This window comes from Syngnathoides biaculeatus, chromosome 2 (genome assembly GCF_019802595.1).
Source record: "Syngnathoides biaculeatus isolate LvHL_M chromosome 2, ASM1980259v1, whole genome shotgun sequence".
In the NCBI taxonomy this organism is placed as follows: Eukaryota; Metazoa; Chordata; class Actinopteri; order Syngnathiformes; family Syngnathidae; genus Syngnathoides; species Syngnathoides biaculeatus.
The window spans coordinates 13,695,005-13,716,237 of record NC_084641.1 but is presented as its reverse complement, the minus strand read 5'-3'; the positions used below and the strand labels follow the sequence as shown (position 1 = coordinate 13,716,237).

General features: G+C 40.0%; 1 protein-coding gene across 3 annotated transcripts in view; it reads right to left on the bottom strand.

Annotated features, from left to right (window-relative positions):
• The window catches only part of LOC133494563 (forkhead box protein J3-like), an 84,253-nt gene extending 69,341 nt beyond the window's left edge, over positions 1-14,912 (bottom strand). The window contains exons 1-3 of one of the 3 annotated variants that reach the window (XM_061808513.1): positions 14,657-14,912; positions 7,361-7,449; positions 7,153-7,226 (exon numbers count right to left, since the gene is read on the bottom strand). The gene's annotated coding sequence lies outside the window, so the exon portion shown is untranslated. The remainder of the gene's footprint in view (positions 1-7,152; positions 7,227-7,360; positions 7,450-14,656) is intronic. The other 2 variants (XM_061808532.1, XM_061808522.1) reach the window with 2 other exon arrangements.
• Positions 14,913-21,233: the final 6,321 nt, after the last annotated feature.

Genomic DNA, 21,233 nt, shown 5'->3' with positions numbered 1-21,233 from the left:
TCCAGATTTTAAATGCACCACACCAGTTGGGGAGGGGCACTGATCCACGGCGTAGGGCCTGTATTGCTCAGACTATTGAAAAAAAATTTCACCCGCTGAAAATGACCCAAAAGCAAAATTTCAGACCAAAAAAAAAACTTTGCTCAGCTGAACTATCCCGGCCAAGATATGATGTAATGATAACAATTGGAAAAAAAACGCAACAAGCGTTTGACAGGAAATAGATGTTAATCTCAAATCAATATTCAAAGCAAGTGAAGCTAATGCCAGCGGAGGGACCACAGAATGGTAGCAAAGAACAAGGGCAGCGGCACAATGTGAAGCTTCATTGCCAGATTAGTACGTCCAATAATTTGCACAGCAACAACTGTGTGCTAACGAGAGCTTTATCATAAATGAAAGAAAATGCACACCAATACGACACTTGTCATTAAGTCATAATACTTGTCGGGATATGGCAAACATATAAATAATAGCTATAATGTGTTTATTTGCCTCTGTGGTGTAAATAACCATAATGTATTCACATGAAAACAGTAAGTGGTGCTAAAATGTTTTAGGACCACTGCCTTTATATAGAAATAAAATATTAACAAGCAACACATACACACACTTAATACGCCCCTTGGCTTCAGCCTCCCACCAACCAGCCAATATTAATACATACCAATATACATAATGAACATTGTACACAAAATCAAGGGACAAGGTTAAGTGGTGGGTAAATGTTTTAATAATGTTATTGATTTCTTCTTTGAAGCAGTACAATTCATTTGTCACTTGTAATGCACTGACTTTGGTGAAGTTACGATCGCCTTCAATGCAACTGAACTAATGATTTCTTCAAGGGTCTCGAACAATATATCCTAAGGACGCGAAGACAAAATAATCAATAAAAATAACATTAGATTACAAATATACAGGGTATACTGGTTTTTAAAGGACCACCACTCAAAAACGCATAAGAAGGTCTCATTAAGACATTATTTTTAAAAAAATTAAAAATGGTTCCCTTTGGTGTTGAAGACTGTAAAATATACTTCTTTCTCCCTCATACAACTACTTGGGGATCTTTAAAAGAAAAGATAAGGAATTGGATCAATAAGCACCATCAACAACAGCATTGATATTGGAAAAATCTTGTGAATTCCTACTGTGACAATAATGGTACTTGTCTGGAGAAAAAGACAGAAAAAAAATAATCTTCAAAAGCATTATAACATGCGTCATTAAGATTGTAACAGTTTGGACAACACAGCATGGCAGCAAAATGCAATACTCTCATTGTTATACTGCCACCTATACACCCCACAACGGAAACGCAAGCTTGATTATGATTTATGGCACGTATACTGTATATTCAAACCGCACTATGGCAAAGACACCAAAACTGCACCATTTTGCTGAATATCGCTTTTTAAAGACTGACAACTCATACTCAACACTTTTGAAATATTAATACCTCTATCTTGAGTTTTGATGCATGCTGATAACATTGAATTTTGCTGCCAAATGACACCGAAACAACAGATAAAAGGCTCTCCATAATTAACAGTTAGCCACTGAAGATAAGCAACATGTACTCCGAACCTTCATTCAGCATCCCACGCAGTAACCTTTGCGTGTCCTTGCACACAACAATAAGCCCATTGGCCCACACGTTTTCCATTCATACACACTGTACATCATCAAGGTTGGAGAATTTCGATAAGCCTGCCTAGGGAGAGAAACACAAAACTTGTGTCTCCCTTTCAGGCAATGCCCCTAGAGAGACAATATACTAGGAGAAGAGAGAAGGGAATTATTTTGCTCCACCAAAAAAAAAAAAAAATCTTACTATAATCTTGTGAATTGCAAATTGGGTGAAAAAAAATCTACGGTTGTATATATATATATAATTTTTTTAATTAATAACCACTAAAATTTGAATATTTGGCAGCCACATCACTGAGATACAATAAATCCAGAGAGTGGGACCATGCTAGGAAAGACGAAGGATATCAAACGCCCAGTGAGGACACCTTCACCACAACAACCCACAGCTCATCCTCAAGGTCCCGTTATCATCTCGCTAAGTCATCTTAATTGGTGAACTTCTATTGCTCGAAGAAAGGTTTCCTTGCTAGCAGCTGTGATGATGTGTACTGTGAGTGGGGATAGGGGGAAGTGGTGACAGAACAACAAGTACTTACTTTCTCCTTATTAAAGGGAGACTCAAGCAGGAACTCACTCAGCCACAAGCTGCAAACCTGCCATGTTGCAGTGGTTGTTAGTGGGAAGTTAGAGAACACGAACTGTCTGCATTGTGACACAGCACGGGTGACGAGTTGTCAAGTTGATGAGTCATAGCACAGAGCTGAGGAAGGAGAGGAGGGGCATGACTTGGCTCCTAGGGAGAGGGGCACCGCTGGATTGTAACCAATTACCGAGTCAACTCAGTCAACGGGTCCCACAGTGACTGGGCTGACCTCAACATGGTTTTCCTTTCTCTCTTACCCCTGCTGTGTCTCACATCAGCCCCAGAGGCTCAGGGGAGAAGAATTTTCAGTGCTCAGACATCAGCGTTCAGTACACTTCTGCTTCGACTACACAACTTCACTATACTCCAATGGAAAGATGAGAAATGTTTGGAATTTTTAGGAGCAGAGAGCACATCTGTAGCCATCTTGTTGACACACTACCTAATTAGCATTATTTAACTACATCTCTACACCCTTTTGGGCCTCTCCAAACAACACAGATTTTTTTTTTTTAAATACTGCACATATGACTGTTCAAATGGCAGTTTGTTTGTTTTTTTGTGATAAATAAAGAGAAAAATAGCCCAATCTAAATAACTCTTTCTTGAAAGAAATGCTGATGGAATATAAACATAGTAGGGCTCTGAGACCGACAGGCTCAGGTCAAATAGTGTAGCACCGAGTCCAAAGCAAGCATGGTGAAGCAACATTTAGCCATTACACAGCACACAAATGAAATAAGTTGCAAACTGAAGTCACATCAGACCCAACTGTGAATGTTTTAAATTCACGTAATAAACACTTCATTTTTCTCATGCTCTACGAGTACTTTCATTTTTAAATATTTCTCGCACTGTATGCTTCTAATTGTACTTTTAGTTTCCCCGTTTTTTTATTTCTTTGTTTTTAAATGCTTGTAATCATGTAGCGCACATTGAGCTTCCTTGTGTATGAAATTCGCTATATAAATACATTCTCTTTGGTTTCCTTTGCGTCCAATAATTTCCAGGCATTAATGTGACCTCCAAACTGTATGAATCAATTTTAAAAAATGACACATTTATGAGAGGTTAAGTAAAAAAAAAAAAAAAACAACTAACCCTCAACAACCCTCTGATAACTGGAGATTTTCCTGTGTTCATATTTAACAATCCATTTATCACCAACCATTACACATTAATGGTGGGAAAAGAATGATTTTGGTCTCCCTTTTATGTATCATAAAAATCTGAACAGGTGTGCGTAGATTTTTTTTATTTCCTCTGTAGGTATAAACAGATCTTTTATTATATTATTAGTAGAATCTTTCTTGTATATAGATCAAACTAAACGTATACTGGATACTGTCAATGGTTACCACGTCTGCCTCGCAGTTCTGCGGACCCGGGTACAAATCTGGCCTCGCCTGTGTGGAGTTTGCAAGCGCTCCCCATGCTTGCGTGGATTTTCTCCAGGTACTCTGGTTCCCTCCCTCATCCCAAAAACATGCACAGTAGTTTGATTAAACACTAAATTGCCTGTAGGTGTGAATGTGTGTGAATGGTTTGCCCTGTGATTATTAGCTAGTGACCAGTTTAGGGTGTACCCCACCTTTCGCCCAACGATAGCTAGGATAAGCTAAGGCATGCCCAAAACCCTAGTGAGGAGAAGTGGAATGGAAGCTGAATCAATGAAGTGTATACTGTATACATCTACATTTTTTTTCTTTTAATTGTCTTGTGATACATTTCAAGGATTTTACTGTAGCTTTTCTGTTGTGTGCTTTTGGAGGTATATGCCCGTCAGCCTCCTCTTTACTCAGTATATTGCATGCTCTTTGGGGTTCGAGTCTGGATATGGACTTGGACATCTCAAAACCTTCCAGATATTATCGCTGATTAATCTATTTGTTTTGAGAAAATATTTTGACACTTGATCTCATTCAATTTGTTGGCAGACAAAATGGTCACTTTAATCTGGTTTTAGCCTCATTAGTTATGATGCACCCAATCCCAGCTGTCATCGGGCAAGAGGCAGGGTTAACCCTGAACTGGTTGCCAGCCAATCGCGAGGCACATGGCGACAGACAACGGTCGCACTCACAATCACACCTATGGGCAATTCAGAGTCTCCACTAAATGTGTGTTTTTGGGATGTGGGAGGAAACCGGAGTGCCCGGAGAAAACCCACGCAAGCACGGGGAGAACATGCAAAGTCCACACAGACGGCGCCAGGATTTGAACCCTGGTCTTCAGAACTCTGAGGCCAACATTCTACAGCTGCGTCAGTGTGTCGACCTTTTAAATAATTTGATAATATTTATAATAAATATTATTTTATTATTGCTCTTTTTCCTTGAGGTAATTATACATAAGATGTTGGTTAAATGTTTCTGATGCGTGTGACGGGAATGTTCTACAAAATGTTTTAGGGCTTCAGCATGACTAGTTATAAGAGAAAGTCACATGCCATTTTATTTATTTATTTTTTTAAATTCAGAAGTTTGTTTTAGCCACTTGGCAACTGTGACTCAATGCCTGTTAATTTTTTCAATAAATGACCTGAGCGGAGCAATGATTTGAGGTTTGCTTCTTAGGAAAAATGTAATAGTTTTACACTTACTAATCTAAATAAATTGCCAGCCATATTGCAGCTGGCGCTTTCCCGACTCTAAACATTGTGTCTTTAAAACGAGTCAAGAGTATGTGTGCGTGCGTGTGTGCGTGTGTGTGTGATGTCAATGTATTCACTCATTGGGCCTTGCAGTTGTGATGTACTCACTCAGCCACATGCATCACTAATAGCTAGCAGTCCCCCACTGCTTGCAGGCTTTTAGACTGAGAGGTTTTACAGTTCTGCATTTTAATAGAAAGAACTTTGAATGGAGTGATGGGGGGGTGAGAGGGGTAGTGGGGGCAAAAGGCAGGAGGCATCAAAATATTTTTAGAGGAAAATGAAATAATGACAAAATGCCCACCCAGAGCATGTCTAGCAAAAGGGTTTTCTGGGAAGGGAGCACGTGGGGAGGGTTCGGGCTAATGTGTCAAAAGAAGTGGTCCAAAAAGCAGTATCGAACATCCTAATTACTTTCTGCTTCAGTGCCAAAACACATCAGCTTGAAAAGGTTCCTTGCTTGTATATGAAAGCAAATCAAGCTACCTTTATGATGGCCTGCTCACTCTGAGTGATGCTGGGTGGGGTAATTATCAGTCGCTCCTGTCAGCATATTCTCAAAGAAGATGTGATGTTTATGTTATAGTCCTTAAAGAAAATGCGCAGACACACCAGTACTCCAAAGGGAAAAGAAACAAGTAGAGGAGCAGATCATTTATCTGCATTTAAAGGTCTGGCAGCTATTTCATTGGCCATTTCGGAAGACCGCAAGCTGTCAGCCGAGGCAAGCCAATTGCATCTCAAATGAAACTAGAAAAGCACTCAGTACCGGAGACCTCCGCCAATGTGTGGCCTGCATATTAACACGCAGGATCCTCACATTCTTGCTTTCTAGCTCGAAAAAAATTTGTTCACTAGCTCAATACGTGATGCTTTCAATTCAAGTATGATTGCTAAATAAATTTTTGTATTTGTGAAAGTATTTTATAATTATAATTAAAATTAGAAAAGTTGGTAAGGTTTTCTCTTTTTGGAATAATCATTTAGGCTCATGATGCAATAAAAGGCTAATAATAATATAAATAGCATGAATTAATATGGCACCTTTCAAGGGACCCAAGACCTTTTTACACAAATGAAATAGATAACATGACACTAGATATAAAAAATTTTAAGAGCTGGATTTTGAGTTGTTTCAAAGTACCAAAATTTGGGGTGTATTAAACGTCTGAGAGAAGAGAGTTCCAGATGGTGGGGAAATCGGGTAATCAGTGCCAATAAAATGATATATACCTTTACAGTAATGAAGACATAATAATGAATTCCTCCTAACGACGAGCAGCGCCACAAAAAAGTTATGTAAAGTCACAATTGAGGGTGAGCACAAACAGTGGCATATCCATTTTGTTCCGATGTGCACCAAAATGTAATTGGTTATTGCTTTCCCTCTTTTTTACATATACTACTAAATAACTCATGCAAACCAGTCAACAACCAGTGGAAACAATACTAGTTTGGCACTGAACGAAGGTATCAAATAATCTTGGTCTTTTTTTCCTCAGGATTATTGCTAGAAGAAAAGATTATTGAGGGATTAGGAAAGTAAAACACTGAAGCCGTGCAATAAATCATTTGCCTCACTAAAAGCTCACAAAGAACATAACACCTGAAAACATCTGCCGAGGTAGAGAAGGGCCAGCGATCCAGAAGACTTTGCATAGCATAGCAGACTTAGGGATGCGGAAAAGCTATCGTGATTTGAGATTTTGACAAAAAATGAAAAAGTTAAAAAGGCACATTTTGTCATAAATAAAACATAGGAATGCAGCACTTCAGTAAACTCCCCCAACGGAAAGTCCCAGGAGAGAGATGTTTGTGAAATGGTGCAGCGCAGTAAAGGAGGCTATTGCACTGCGTCACCACAGCTCTAACTACATCCCAACTTCCAGTCATATTCAACAACTAGTCCTCTTTAAAAATTCATTAATTTACAGCAAAAATAGATTAAAGCGCTCATCTGCAACAACCTAAAAAGTTTGGCTTGTGAATAACATTAATAATGGAAGCAAACATCCAAAACCTAGAGGACCCTGGCTCGAAGGCATAGCTTGGCTGTTGTTGCACTTTATAATGGAGAGTCATTTACATTTTTTAGAAGTACAACAGCTTCCTTGTAGTTGTTTATAATTATGTTTTACATGCAAAATGTCGAACAATTGCAACTAATTAAAACATATCCAGCGGTGTATAATGACTATCAACTTGTTTAAGATACTGTAGAAGCTTTACAACAGGCTCCTGACGAAAGCTACTCCCCTACCTTGTGTGGTTGCCGAGTTCAGTCTAAACAAGTCCTTTAAAGGTGATCATCCGTCTTTTCTTTGAAACACTTATCTAAAAAGAAAAAAAAGGAATACTTTCAAAACAGAATTAAAGAGGATTCAGGACAAGATAAAGGGTGTCACTGCTTTGAAATTGAAACTGTATTTTCCTGAGCATGAGACAAATTGCAGAGACTGAATATTTACACGGGGTTGTGATGTTCTACTGGAGCATCAGATAGTCAAAGGCCTTGTGACAGACAGCCCTTTCTAAATGGCAAAGGCTTCTGGAAGACCTAAAAAAAAAAAAAAAAAACTTAAGATGATACATTTGAGTGACAAGCACTTTTTTTTTTACACGTAATTCCCTTGCAAGAACAAAGCATATGTCTAAAGATGTTCTGAACCAAGAAGTGTTACAATTATTTGATTATTCTGCAACTATTTTCATAATCAATTCATCATTTAAAGCTATTGTTTAACTTAAAATTGTCAAATCCTGCAGTGTCAGCCTCTCAACAGTAGATATTCTATGATTTCGATATTCTTAATGTTGAAGGGGTGTCAATTTCATAAATGCTGTTGTAAAAAAAAAAAAAAAAAGTCATCTCCTGATTATCAAAATCAGTTTAATTGGGCACTTCTAAATTGTACATTCATGTTTAAATGTGATGATGATCCACCGATTCCAAACCACTACTGTGTGACGAAAGATCATTAGCTGTGGAGGATTATCCAATTTCATTTAATTGTTCTGCAAATTACAATTTACTACAAACGTATCTTTGCTTAGCTATATGTGCTGGTGACATATTGTGACCGGTAGAATGAAATGATCTTCCACTCGATGGCAAAGTGTATAATAAACCTGCATATTCAAGAGTTGCCATTCAGACAACAGAATAAAACTAATTCTGATGGTAGTGATTTGCAATGAGTTTTTTGTCATGTCATGTCATTTTTAGGGTTTTTTACCCTAATGCAGTGGTTTTCAAACTAGGGGGCGCAACATAATGAAGGGTGTGGGGGCTGCAAGAAACTCTCTGTTATATTGCACCCAGCAGATGGAGTTCATTTTACTACCGAGCACATGAGCTCACACCAGCCACTAAAATGCTGAAAGATGTTCAGCCCCCCAAAAAAAAGTTCAGGTTTTTGTTTATTCCTGGTGGCTTGATAAAGTCACCAGTGTCATTTTTCAAATACAAAAATTTCCACTGTAGGGATTATTGATTATTCCAAGATAAACCTTTGTGTATTTATAGAAAAACTGTGCATAGAGAGTGGGGGGGCTGCAAAAAAAGTTTGGGAACCACGCCCCATCCTGGCGGACTACATCCTGGACTGGCCACCAGTGAGTTGCAGGGCACATATAGAGACAGAAAACCATTCACCATCACATTCACACCCTCACTAGTTGGGAACTGAGCCCACCCTGCCTGCACAGAAGTCACCAAACAATACTTTAAAGTGAAATTAAATTCAATTAGACTTTAACTACTGATAGAAGCAGCAAAGTGTCAAGACACTGCAGTATTCCAGTTGTGTTACATTCAAAGACAGCATAGAAAACAGTATCAGGCAACTCAACCAAGAGAGTGGGTGTAGACTAAAAGGATATTCTTACTAAATGTTTTATCCAGTTGACAGATTTCTTACTAATAGGTGATACACACATTCAGGAAAACGATAACACTGTGAAAAGGTCTTGAAAAGAGATCATACAGTATAGTGGACAACATACATGCGATACGATAAATGGGTCAGCGCTGTGGTAAAGGCTGCTACCCACATCAAACACATCTATTTTGGGCTTTTAATTAGGAGATGATACACACCAAGCAGAAGTTTCAAGATGCCATAGAACAAAACGCAAAATTGTACCCTACTGTGGTAAAACATATGTACTAACATCTAAAGATAACCTTTTCCAATCTCATCCACATATCTGCAAACAACTAAAATCTAAAAACAAACAAAAAAAAGATAAAACACGTTTGCTCAGGATAGTCTCTTTATGGACAGTCTGTTGACTTAACTCACACATCTTTCCCCTTCTTTCAAAGCAAAGGCACCTAAGATGAATTTATGAGTCATAATGAATAAGTAAGGAGAGAAAGTAATATCTTGACAGGCGTGACAAATTGAGAGTTTCATGCTGCGTTCATCTTGAGCCACGAAAACGAGACGCATGTAGCGTATCCACGAATAGCCCTTAATTCAACTTATAAAATGGCATTACCAATGTGCATTTACTGACATTGACGATAATTACAACGACCTTTCCGATGATAAAACACAAATGAGTAAAACATTATGAGGGTTCCTTCTCTTCACGTTTCACGCAATCCCGCATAATGTTTTAATGAGGCATTTAGGGGGTCTCAGAGTGATCTACTGTGAACATCTACAATGGCAATCAGCAGAGACGGCGGCAGCTGTTTGGCAATTAAAAAGCCAAATTACCCTCAATCAACACCATTTACGAGCGCAAGTAAATCTCATAGCAAATAATGATGAGAGAGTTCTGTTCAGACAGCTCTCATCTTGATAGGAATTAGAGACGCATCCAAACCAGGAGGGCAGCACTTTCAAACGCTTCCACAAACCAAAATACACGTGCGCACGTATACTTCACTTTGTCCGTTTTCTTTTTCCAGATAAAGTCTGCCGTGTTAGCTCCGTCTTTGTAATGCAACAACAAGAACAGCAATGACTCTTTACAGTGCATCTCATTGTCTACTGTGAGGTTACAGACCCCTTTTTGTAACTCGATTACATCAACATATTTGTGGGGTGGGCAACATAAGAGCACCATGAGCATCATATAAATGTGACCTGCACGCCCCACTGAAAAAAAGGAAAACGTAAATCTCTGCTATTTGCGGGGGATAGCGAAAAAATGTTAGCAATTGATGCCCCCAAAAATTGTTTCTAATTGCCTATATTAACTCATTCACTGCCAGCCATTTTTAAAGTTCCGAATATTGTCATTTGTTTGAGAGCATTTTTGACTGATCTTTCAAAACCAACAAAATATTGTGTTTTGTGACAATATAAGCACTAGGCTAGGACTGCATGATTTTGGAAAAATATGATGTCATTTAGTTTTTTATCCTGTGATGTATTTTTCCATGTGGAAAAAATACTGGATAACTTACCCGTGACATGAAAACCAGCGCATATTTTACTCTTTCCCTCTCGTGTTTGGACAGTTACTTTATAATAGCTTATGTAGAAAATCAACTAACAACAATAACGTATTAGAGTTCGAGTTGGAATGATTTCTTTCCATGTGCAGTTATACGGTGAAACGGATGCTCATTACCACATTCCTGAAAATATTCTTTCATTAAATCAATGTTATTTTATACACGTTTTAACATATTATGTATCAGCAAGGAAGCAAAGCAAAGCAAGGACCAACAGACTAAGGAATATTTTTTCCCCAGAGAGCCATCACCACCTTGAACTCTCATCTTTCCTCTCGCCACACTATCAGTGCAAAAGGACACTGATTTCAATATTTTGGCAATACTTTTTATGCATTCAATTTAACACATGTATTTTATTTTTTTATGTATTTTGTTTTTATGTATGCGGTGAGGCAGAAGAGGCTCTCCAATTTCATGATAGTTTTGTATGATGACAATAAATGGCCTTCATTCATTCATTCATTCATTCAGCATCTCCAAATTGGAGTTTTGTACATCTAGGTTTGTCCCTTGACAAATGCCGTAGTGCCCTCCCCCCAATCCATTTACAGCTGGTTGTCTACATATCATTTCACCAACATTGCACAAACCTGTGAAGTGACTACCGTGTAGACTCAGGCAGCTGGGTTGTCAAAATTTGTTTGTAAAAAAAATTATATGGTAAAAATGTATACAGCTTTCCAGAATACCATCTATGCTTTACAGTATGAAAAGGTTAAAGTTTACAAAAATACATTTTAAGTGACAAATTAAATGGGCTTTTTCTGCTAAATTAACATGAACATGCTGCTAATTAATTCTTTCAAATAAGCAAGAATTAGGCAGAGTTCTGCTGATTTTGTTGCAGTAACCCATTACAACATCATACAAAGATAATGACATTCCACCTACGGTAATTACATCCATCCATTTTCCCAGCCGCTTATCCTCACAAGGGTCACAAGAGTGCCAGAGCCTTTCCCAGCTATCAACCGGTAGGAGGCAGGGTACACCCTGAAATCGTTGCCAGACAATCCCAGGGCACATCAAGACAGACAATAGTCGGACTCACAATCACACCTCGGGGCAATTTAGTGTCCAATTAATGTTGGTTGTTTTGGGGATGTGGGAGGAAACCGGAGTACCCCTAAAAATCCCACGCAGGCAAGGGAAGAACATGCAAACTCCACACTGGCGGGGCCGGGATTTGAACCCCAGGCTTCAGAACTGTGAGGGCAACGCTCTAATCAGTTGCTCACCGTGCCGCCCTTTTCTTTTAACAAACTTTATTTTAAATTTTGCATTTGTGAATCATTAAATAATGTAAAAGCTATTTGTATGAATTCAACACTTTCATTATTTCTACTGTATTCTGTCATGAATGCATTTAGGTGTAAATTTCATTGTCATTTTTTTACAGTGCCCACGTACATTGCGGTGACGATGCTCAAGTGATACTGTATATCGTGAAGCTCGTGCTGGACCAACAAAAAGAAAGTGGTTGTCTTTTTTCTTCCAGAAAAAAAGTTTGTTTCTATTTCTTTTTAATGTTCTTCGTCAGTAAAATCAACAAAATATGAGTCAGTTTTACCAAAAACACAGGTTTCTGACCAACAAGTCGAGAAAACAATAGTGACTTGGACGTGAATATTTTTTGCTTTTGTACCATCTCAAATAAATGAAAAAAAATTGTGTCAAATAGTTGATTTGCTGATCTACAACTATGAAACGCACCACGAAACAACGCTGACTCTTGGTCAAGTTGAACATCATTGGCTTTTCCACATGGCATTCGTCACTCACTCCACTGGACTTACTCACCTCCCCACTGAATTCCACTTGACAAATATAAATATCCACGGCAGTTAATGAGTAAATAATTTAAACCTCCACAGCACTTAATGAGTAAATAATTGAAACTATAAATCTACCACAAATTATGATCCAAAACAGCTTAGTTTCCTAACTCATCCATACTACATGACAACAAAACAGTATTTCAAAAACTGCCCAACTTCCACTAACAACCCTGGCTAAACATCACTCATCCCCAACATACAAGGATTTTATTTTCTCAGTCAAAATGGATCACTTCAACAATACTTCATATTTGCACTTTCCTGTTAGCCAGAGTACTCAAAAGATACTCCACATAATTAGAAGAATTCAAAGTAGTCCTTATTACGTTACCGCACAGGTGCTTGAGAGTGCACTTTCCTGTTAGCCAGAGTACTCAAAAGTTACTCCACATAATTAGAAGAATTCAAAGTAGTACTTATTACGTTACCGCACAGGTGCTTGGGAGTTATAAAACATTATTAGGGCTGTATTAAGTCCTAATTACTATGTTACTGCCACAAGTATTCATGAGTTACTCCACATCTGACGATTATTTAGTGGTTGTCACTACATTACTGTCCAAGTAAGCTGTAGTCATTCACATATTATTGCGCACATGTAGTAAATGTAGTTATTGTGTGTTATAATGCAAATATGCAGCAGTTATTACACACTCCTGCACAAATATTAAATTTATTAACACTATATAGATAAACTGTGAGTTGTCAATATGAGGCTACTGGATAAGTGCTCATGAGCTGTTAATTACTAAAGTACTCTGTAACTACACACACTATTACTCCATTACCATTACCATCCAAATTTCACAAAAAGATACTCAGTTGTTGTTGTGGTAATAACTTTTCATTGCCACAGTACTGCAATAAAATCACAGTCTATTATTACCATACTATTACTTGAATACAGAGTTGTCATATTCGGACTATACTGCAAGCAGTCAGCCAGTCAGTCCTAAGTTATTACATGAGCACTCACTGTCGTTACATCACGAGTATTCAGAAGTCATTATCATATTACACACTGGGCCCAAATACTAATTAGTCATTGACATATCATTGAACAGGTCCTCTGTAGTTTCTTATTCTCTACCGTACGATTACCCAGGATTTTTTCATCACTATGACCAGATTCCACAAGTACTCGCTTGTCATTGCAATGGTACTAAGTTCGAGTTGTCACACTACTATGATTGTACATTTATCATTACCCTGCTTTTAACCATCAGTCCAGTATTCAGTAATTGTGGACCCCACAAGGGCTTTAGTCAGTATAATGCTGTGCCCATACCTACAAGTCATTGCAGTACCCAGTTGCCATTTACCACAGTAGTATTCAGTTTGAATTACGAAACAGGTACTCATGCTGTTGCACGAGTGCTCACTGCTAACAATTTACCGTCTTAGTGCACAGCGGTGACTACCACACAAAATCAAGGTTATAAAATTAAAATCCACATTACCACTTTATGAGTACAATGCAGTCATTACATACCTTTTCAACCACAATTAGCATGCTTCAACACCAGTGCAAGTCATGGCTATGCTATTAAAACTACCCATAAGCACCCAGTAGTCATATTCACCCAGAAACCTACCGACCAGATACAAAGGACTTTGAGCATATGTATTCCTGACCACACTTTGCCATCCTGACACACTTAAAAAACACTCCATCCATTGCCCAAGACGCTTATCCTTACAAGGGTCGCGGGAATGCCGGAGCCTATCCCAGCTGACATCGGGCGAAAGGTGGACTACACCGTGAACTGGTCGCCACTGAGCAAGACTTGATCCCACGCTGGGCGCACCAAAGTCAGGCGTGTGTACCGCTACATTATCAGTGACCCTTAAAACACACTCACACTAGTAAAATGAATAGGAACCACCTGCTGCCATTGACGGAAACTAAGGACTTTTTCCCCCATTTATTTACAATGTTGAGCAACAATGGTATGCTAAATGTACTGCGTAACTCCGTTATTTGCATATTCAAATATACAGTGTCCAGTGAAAGAGACATATTCACCTTTCTGTTGGAACTTTTCCTCCGATGCATTTTCAAAGGTCACGTCTAATGTCATGAGGGAAAGGACCGTCCGCCGGTGGGCACACATCACTGTGCAGGCTGTGTGCTCACATGCACAAGACAGTTGGAACTGTCTATGAGCACTTCAATTCGCCACATGGGCAATTGTTTTAAGAAGCAGACCTGCAGGTCCGTCAGTCACACAGTCGGAATGCTGCAAGGTCACTACTGTCAGCTTTTAGAAGTTTACTTTATCCGGCATACATTCGATTTCAAGAACGAGACGCTGATTTGCATGCATGCATGCATGTAGGCAGACATGTAATTTGCAAAAACATCGCCATGTTCGCGATACCCCGAACTCGAAAATGATCACGACTGTCTGCTCACCTGACATTTCAAATTGCCAACGCAGACTACTCACCATGATAAGTGTACACGAACCGGGTTTTAATTATTGTACCCCGCTTCGGGAGCTCCAGACTGTGGTTGCTGCACTGCACTTCCCAACGTGACTCGACGGCAAAAAGCTCCCGCTCGGCGTCTTCTCGCTGTCACCGCCGGGGCTGCATGCTCGCTCCTTGGCAGACGTGTCACTGGCCGCTGCTGTGGTCATTCATCTGTCATGCCGGACGACTCGACCCGCTGTCGGCGTCTGACTCCACTCGGCTGGGAAGACCCGAGAAGACCCGCTCTCCTGACTTCACTCCGCCACTAATTCACCGGAACTACTTGCTACGCCAGCCGAAGCACCGGCTGGAGGAATTCATACACCGCCAAAGGAAAATGATTGCAAATCAAAGAAACTAGTCCCTAATAGTCACACGCGCGATGAGATGATGATCACCGCAGATAGATAGATAGATAGATAGATAGATAGATAGATAGATAGATAGATAGATAGATAGATAGATAGATAGATAGATAGATAGATAGATAGATAGATAGATAGATAGATAGATAGATAGATAGATAGATAGATAGATAGATAGATAGATAGATAGATAGATAGATAGATAGATGATTGGCAAAACATATATATATATGTGTGGGGCGGCACGGTGGATCCGCTGCTAAAGCGTTGGCCTCACAGTTCTGAGGACCTGGATTCGATCCCGGCCCCGCCTGTGTGGACTTTGCATGTTCTCCCTATGCCTGCGTGGGTTTCCTCTGGGCACTCCGGTTTCCTCCCACGTTCCAAAAACATGCACCATTAATTGGAAACTCTAAATTGCCCTTAGGTGTGATTGTGAGTCCGGCTGTTTGTCTCTATGTGCCCTGCGATTGGCTGGCAACCAGTTCAAGGTGTACCCCCCCTCCTGCTCGTTGACAGCTGGGATATGCTCCAGCACTCCCCGTGACCCTCGTGAGGATAAGCGGTGAAAAATTGGATGGATATATATATATAAACACTTTAGAAATGAAAACATGTAACTTTGAAAAATGTGTAAGACTGTCACAGTTGCTCTCCGAGCTGTCAATCACTCGTATAGTAATAGGCAATCAGATAGCTGCATTGTCGTAGCCCCCCTGGCTTGACATGCCCCTCTCGCCATATTGTCCCACAAGCAGTGCTGGTTGTCAGTAGTGGTTTGCTTGGAAAAAATAATGTTCCAAAGAAAATGGTCCTCAGATGCGCTTGGTGAAATCATAATTCTGATGAAAGATATCCTGCTAGGTTGCAAGGGACCCAGTTGATTCATTTTCCAAAGTCTAAAACACAGTTGACGAAGTGTCTACGATGGATTATGGCTTGCAGAAGACCACACGTACAACTAAACGTAAACAATATCAAAAAACACAAGGCTGTATGTTCAAAGGTAAGTGAGGGAGAAGTATCTTCTCTGAGTTTGATTTCATTATTATCAGAGTTTTATACATTGCAGGAGAAGAACTTTCACTTTGTTAGTGTATCAATGACCTGCTGTATGAAGTGTGTAATGTTTTATGCCGAAGAGTTGGGTTAGGGATACGTAAATCCGCCACGTCATGCAAGAGAAATGTCTATTTGCCTATTTAGATCACATCAGACTTTTAAGACAGAGCACTGGGTTCCATTACGAGCCAAGTCAAACTTTTTCATCTGGTGACTACAGTACTGACTGAATTAATCAACATTGTTTAAATGTAGAAAATCGAACCTAACTTAGTACAAAGATATTACTCATGATCTTTCCAAGTAAAAAGTACTCACACTGCTTTACATGTGCAGTACGATTCCACTATTTTATCCGTTTGGATTTCAATATGAAGTTTGTGAGGCATTAAACTTTTTGTAATGATCGCCAATGTTTCGCTTTAACTCTGACATTGCATCCTGCTCCGTCCTTAATCTTAATTCCATATACATATCCTTGCGTGAAATAATTGAGACTTCTCTAGAACTCTCTTGGACATACCGCCATATTATCTGGAATCCACGTTAGAGAATCGACTTCAAACTTGTTATGTTCAGTCCCCATTTTGGAAGCTTGTGGGACATGGCGAATGTAGCTAAGGGGGGCGGAGCTTAAGATCCCCAGTCGGAAAGGTCCATTGCATCCAGACATGATAGCCGCAGCTTCACGACTGGGTGCGTTCAGCAGCTCTATCGCACCCCCCCCCCAAAAAAAAAATACAGCCATCCGTTTTCCAAGGCACTTGTCCTCACAAGGGTCAGAGGAGTGCAGGTGCCTAACCCCGGGCGAAAAGCAGACCCAGATCCGGTCGCCAGTCAGTCGCAAGGCACATGACAATCAGTTAATATAGGCAATATTTACCTGGTAGTTTTCATAGTCAGTTGGCATGCTTTTTTGCTCTTTGATTCTTCTCTCCATTTGTCTTTTCTGTTTTTTAATCACATTTTATTTAACAATCAACGTGGTATTTTTAGTGATCTATCCATCAATTTTCTTTGGCAACTCCCAATAGGGTGAGCTGGTGCCAATCCCAGCTAACTTTTTGGCAAGAGGTTTGAATTAGTTGACAGAAAATCAAATCCCAGGGAATGAAATGATCTGATAACAGCCATCTTATGTTGACAAGTGATTCTAGCTAAGGCAGCATGGTGAGCTAGTGGCTCGCACACTATCTCACAGTTTTGAGATTTGGGATCTGAATTCCAATTCTCCCCCTACTTTGTGGTGTTTGCATGTTTTCCCAATGCTCGTGTGGATTTTGTATTTTGTATGGCTTCTTCCATGTTCCAAAACATACATGTTGGGTTGACTGAAGACTAAATTGATCCGTAAGTATGAATGTCAATGTATAAATACATAGTCTTCTGCCGATATACAGTGAAGAAAATAAGTATTTGATGATCCTGCCATATTGCTAGTTCTCCCACTTCGAAATCATGGAGGGGCCTGAAATTTTCATGGTAGGTGCATATCCACTGTGGGACAGATAATCCAAAAAGAAAAAAATCCAGAAATCACTGTGTATGCTTTTTTAACGATTTATTTGTGTGAAACAGCCGCAAATATTTATTTGAACACCTGTCTATCCGCTAGAATTCTGATCCTCAAAGACTTGTTAATCCGCCGTAAAAAGTCCACCTCTACTCCATGTATTATCCTGAATCAGATTTACCTGTTTGAGATCGTTAGCTGCATAGAGACACCTGTCCACCCCATACAACCAGTAAGACTGAAACTTGTAACAGGCCAAGACCAAAGAGCTGTCCAAAGACACCAGAGACAAAATTGTACAACTCCACACGGCTGGAAAGGGCTACGGAGAGATTGCCAAGCAGCTTGGTGAAAAAAGGTCCACTGTTGGAGCAATCATGAGAAAATGGAAGAAGCTAAACATGACGCTCATTCTCAATCGGAGTGGAGCCCCATGCAAGATATCACCTCATGGCGTCTCAGTGATCCTTGGAAAAGTGAGGAATCAGCCCAGGACTACACAACAGGACTTGATCAATGACCTGAAAAGAGCTGGGACCACCGCTTCCAAGGTATAATACACTAAGACGTCATGGTTTGAAATCAGGCATGGCACAGAAGGTTCCCCTGCTTAAACCAGAACATCTCAAGGCCCATCTTAAGTTTGCCAATGACCATTTGGATGATGCAGAGGAGTCATGGAAGAATGTTTTGTGGTCAGATGAGACCAAAACTGAACTTTTTGGTCATAATTCCACTAACCGTGTTTGGAGGAAGACGAATGATGAGCTCCATCCCAACAACACCATCCCTACTGTGAAGCATGGAAGAATTGGGGTGGTAGCATCATGCTTTGGGGGTGTTTTTCTGCACATGGGACAGGATGATTGCACTGTATTAGGGAGAGGATGACCACGGCCATGTATTGTGATATTTTGGGGAACAACCTCTTTCTCTCTGAAGACTATTTTACTTTTAATTGCACTTTCATTATTTGCTTAAATATGACCTTATACATTTAATCAACAGATAAAGTGTTGTCCATTTGCTAATCAGACAAGGATGTGTTGTGGAGCCAGTGGTTGTCCTTGAACCGGCTGGTGGCATCCTCCTCTCCCAGGCATTGCCGTGGAGACAAACAACACCAGATAAGGAGCGGAAAGTTACCATCCCGGCCCAGGACTAGACTGCGGGGGGGCAGCCACTTTTACCATGGACCCATACATCTAAAAACCTTGTGTTACCGCGCAGCTCTTGTCTTCTTCTTTGGCTATCCTGCAAGAAGATACATGTCTCGTTTGCGGCAGATACCTAAATAAGACCGGGACATCTGTCTTGCACATTCCTTTGTAATAAATCAATTTTCTGTTAACTTTTTCTAATCATTGGTTATATCTTCCTCGACTCCTGAACACGCGTAGGGTCCAAACTCGCAAATCCCTACACCTCAGTCAGAGCATTGAAGATGGGTTGTGGCTGGGCCTTTCAACATGACAATGACCCAAAGCACACAGCCAGGAAATCCAAGGAGTGGCTCCGTAAGAAGCATATCAAGGTTCTGGCGTGGCCTAGCCAGTGTCCAGACCTAAACCCAATAGAAAATCTTTGGAGGGAGCTGAAACTCCGTGTTTCTCAGCGACATCCCAGATGTGATTTCTGGATTTTTCTTAAATTAAATTTAAATAAATTCTTAAATTATCTCTCTCACAGTGGACATGCACCTACGATGAAAATTTCAGACCCTTCCATGATTTGTAAGTGGGAGAACTTGCAATATAACAGGGTGTTCAAATACTTATTTTCTTCACTGTATCTTGGGATTGGTTGGCAAACAGTCCATGCTGTATTGCACATTTGCCTCAAAGTCATATAGGATAGGCTCAGGCACTCCCATGACCCTAATGAGAATTTTTTTTTTTTTTATGGAAAATAGATAATGGATTCCGACGACCAATTACGATAGCTATTTTCAAAATGGATTGCACATTGCACAACCACGAAAATGTCAGTGCCTCAGTACACTGCATCTGTCAATTTCCCAATCTCTTTGTTTGCACCATACAAGGCCAATTTAATAGTCACATTTGCAGAGCAATACATAAAGACATGACTCATGGGAGAGTCACAATTATTCAGAGATTGTGCTTGGAAGCGCTGAGAACATTTGTCACTGGAACTATAAGATGGAGGTGAGATGATTATCTGACAGGCTGCACACACATGGACAAAATTGTGGGTAATCTTCTGGTATTAAAAGAAAAAAAATAACAATAAGAAACACAACAGTCACTAAAATAATTAGAAATTGCCAAATGTCGACATGGTGGCACAGCTGTAGAGCGTTGACCTCATAGTTCTGAGGACTGGTGTTCAAATACCAGCCCCGCCTGTGTGGAGTTTGCATGTTCTCCCCGTGCCTGGGTGGGTTTTCTTTGGGCACTCCGGTTTCCTCACGCATCCCCAAAACATGCCCGAATTGGAGACTCTAAACTACCCCGAGGTGAGCTTGTGATTGCAACTGTTGTCTGTCTCCATGTGCACTGCGACTGGCTGGCAATCAGTTCAGGGTGCCTCCTACCCGATGATAGCTGGGATAAGCTCCAGCACTCCTCCAACGCAGGTGGGGATAAGTGGCTCTGAAAATCGATGAATATTGCCAAATGTTTTAAAAAATGTAAAGTCCTCTCTGCGAGTAAACTACTTCAGCTATCTGGGTTTGATTTGAATGGTGTCATCTTCAGATTGCATGTTGAGGTTCCTGCCTCAGATGTGATCAGGGCTCTTGAAAATACAGCAATATTTTGTTTTTAACCACACTTGAGCGTTTTTAGCAGTGTGTTTTGTTTCTTTTCTTTTTAAGCACTCGTGACCTGCCGCTCAGACCTAACTTGCTGACCCTAGACACTTGCTGACCTTTCACTCCGAAACACCTTAATCGTGTTGAGATTTAATTGTATCTTGGTCTGCACAGATTCAAGATACTCTGTGCTGCATGTAGAAACATAACCGGAGGACATAAGTGAGCCTCTTTCATATTTCATAGAATGTACATTTTTCAGTGTTTCTTGATTATTCAGGTTAGGTTGGTTATCAGTGACCACTTGGAGGTTTTCTTTCATTATGGAATGGCATCAACAATTACTACTGCGGCCATCTACAGGAGAAACTCTTTCAAATAGGGGTCTTGTCAATAACCCTGAAAGTTTGGAGCATGCATCAATCAATCATTTAGTGTGGTGATGCAAAATGTTTATTCTAACTCAAGTAACCTGAAACTGTTCTGTATCATTCAAAACACGTATGATACCTATCGTATCTACATTATTCTCTTCTTGCAGAGTTTTCCTATTCTAGTGTGGTCTTTTGAATTATGTTTTATTGTTGGATTTTAGAATGGATGCCTTTCCTTGTTCCAACCCACCAACCTACTCTGTTCATCCAGGTTTGGGACTATAGCGCTACATGACTGTAGCTGCCAAAATGAGCTTATAACACCTGGTGTTCTCAGGTGGTCCCATGACCTGGCGGCGCTGAGCCCTGCAACAAAAAACTACAACTAAAAAAAACTAACTACTGCAAAAAAACTATGAGTAATTTGACTCCAAATATTTGTACTTGTTTATAACCATAGTT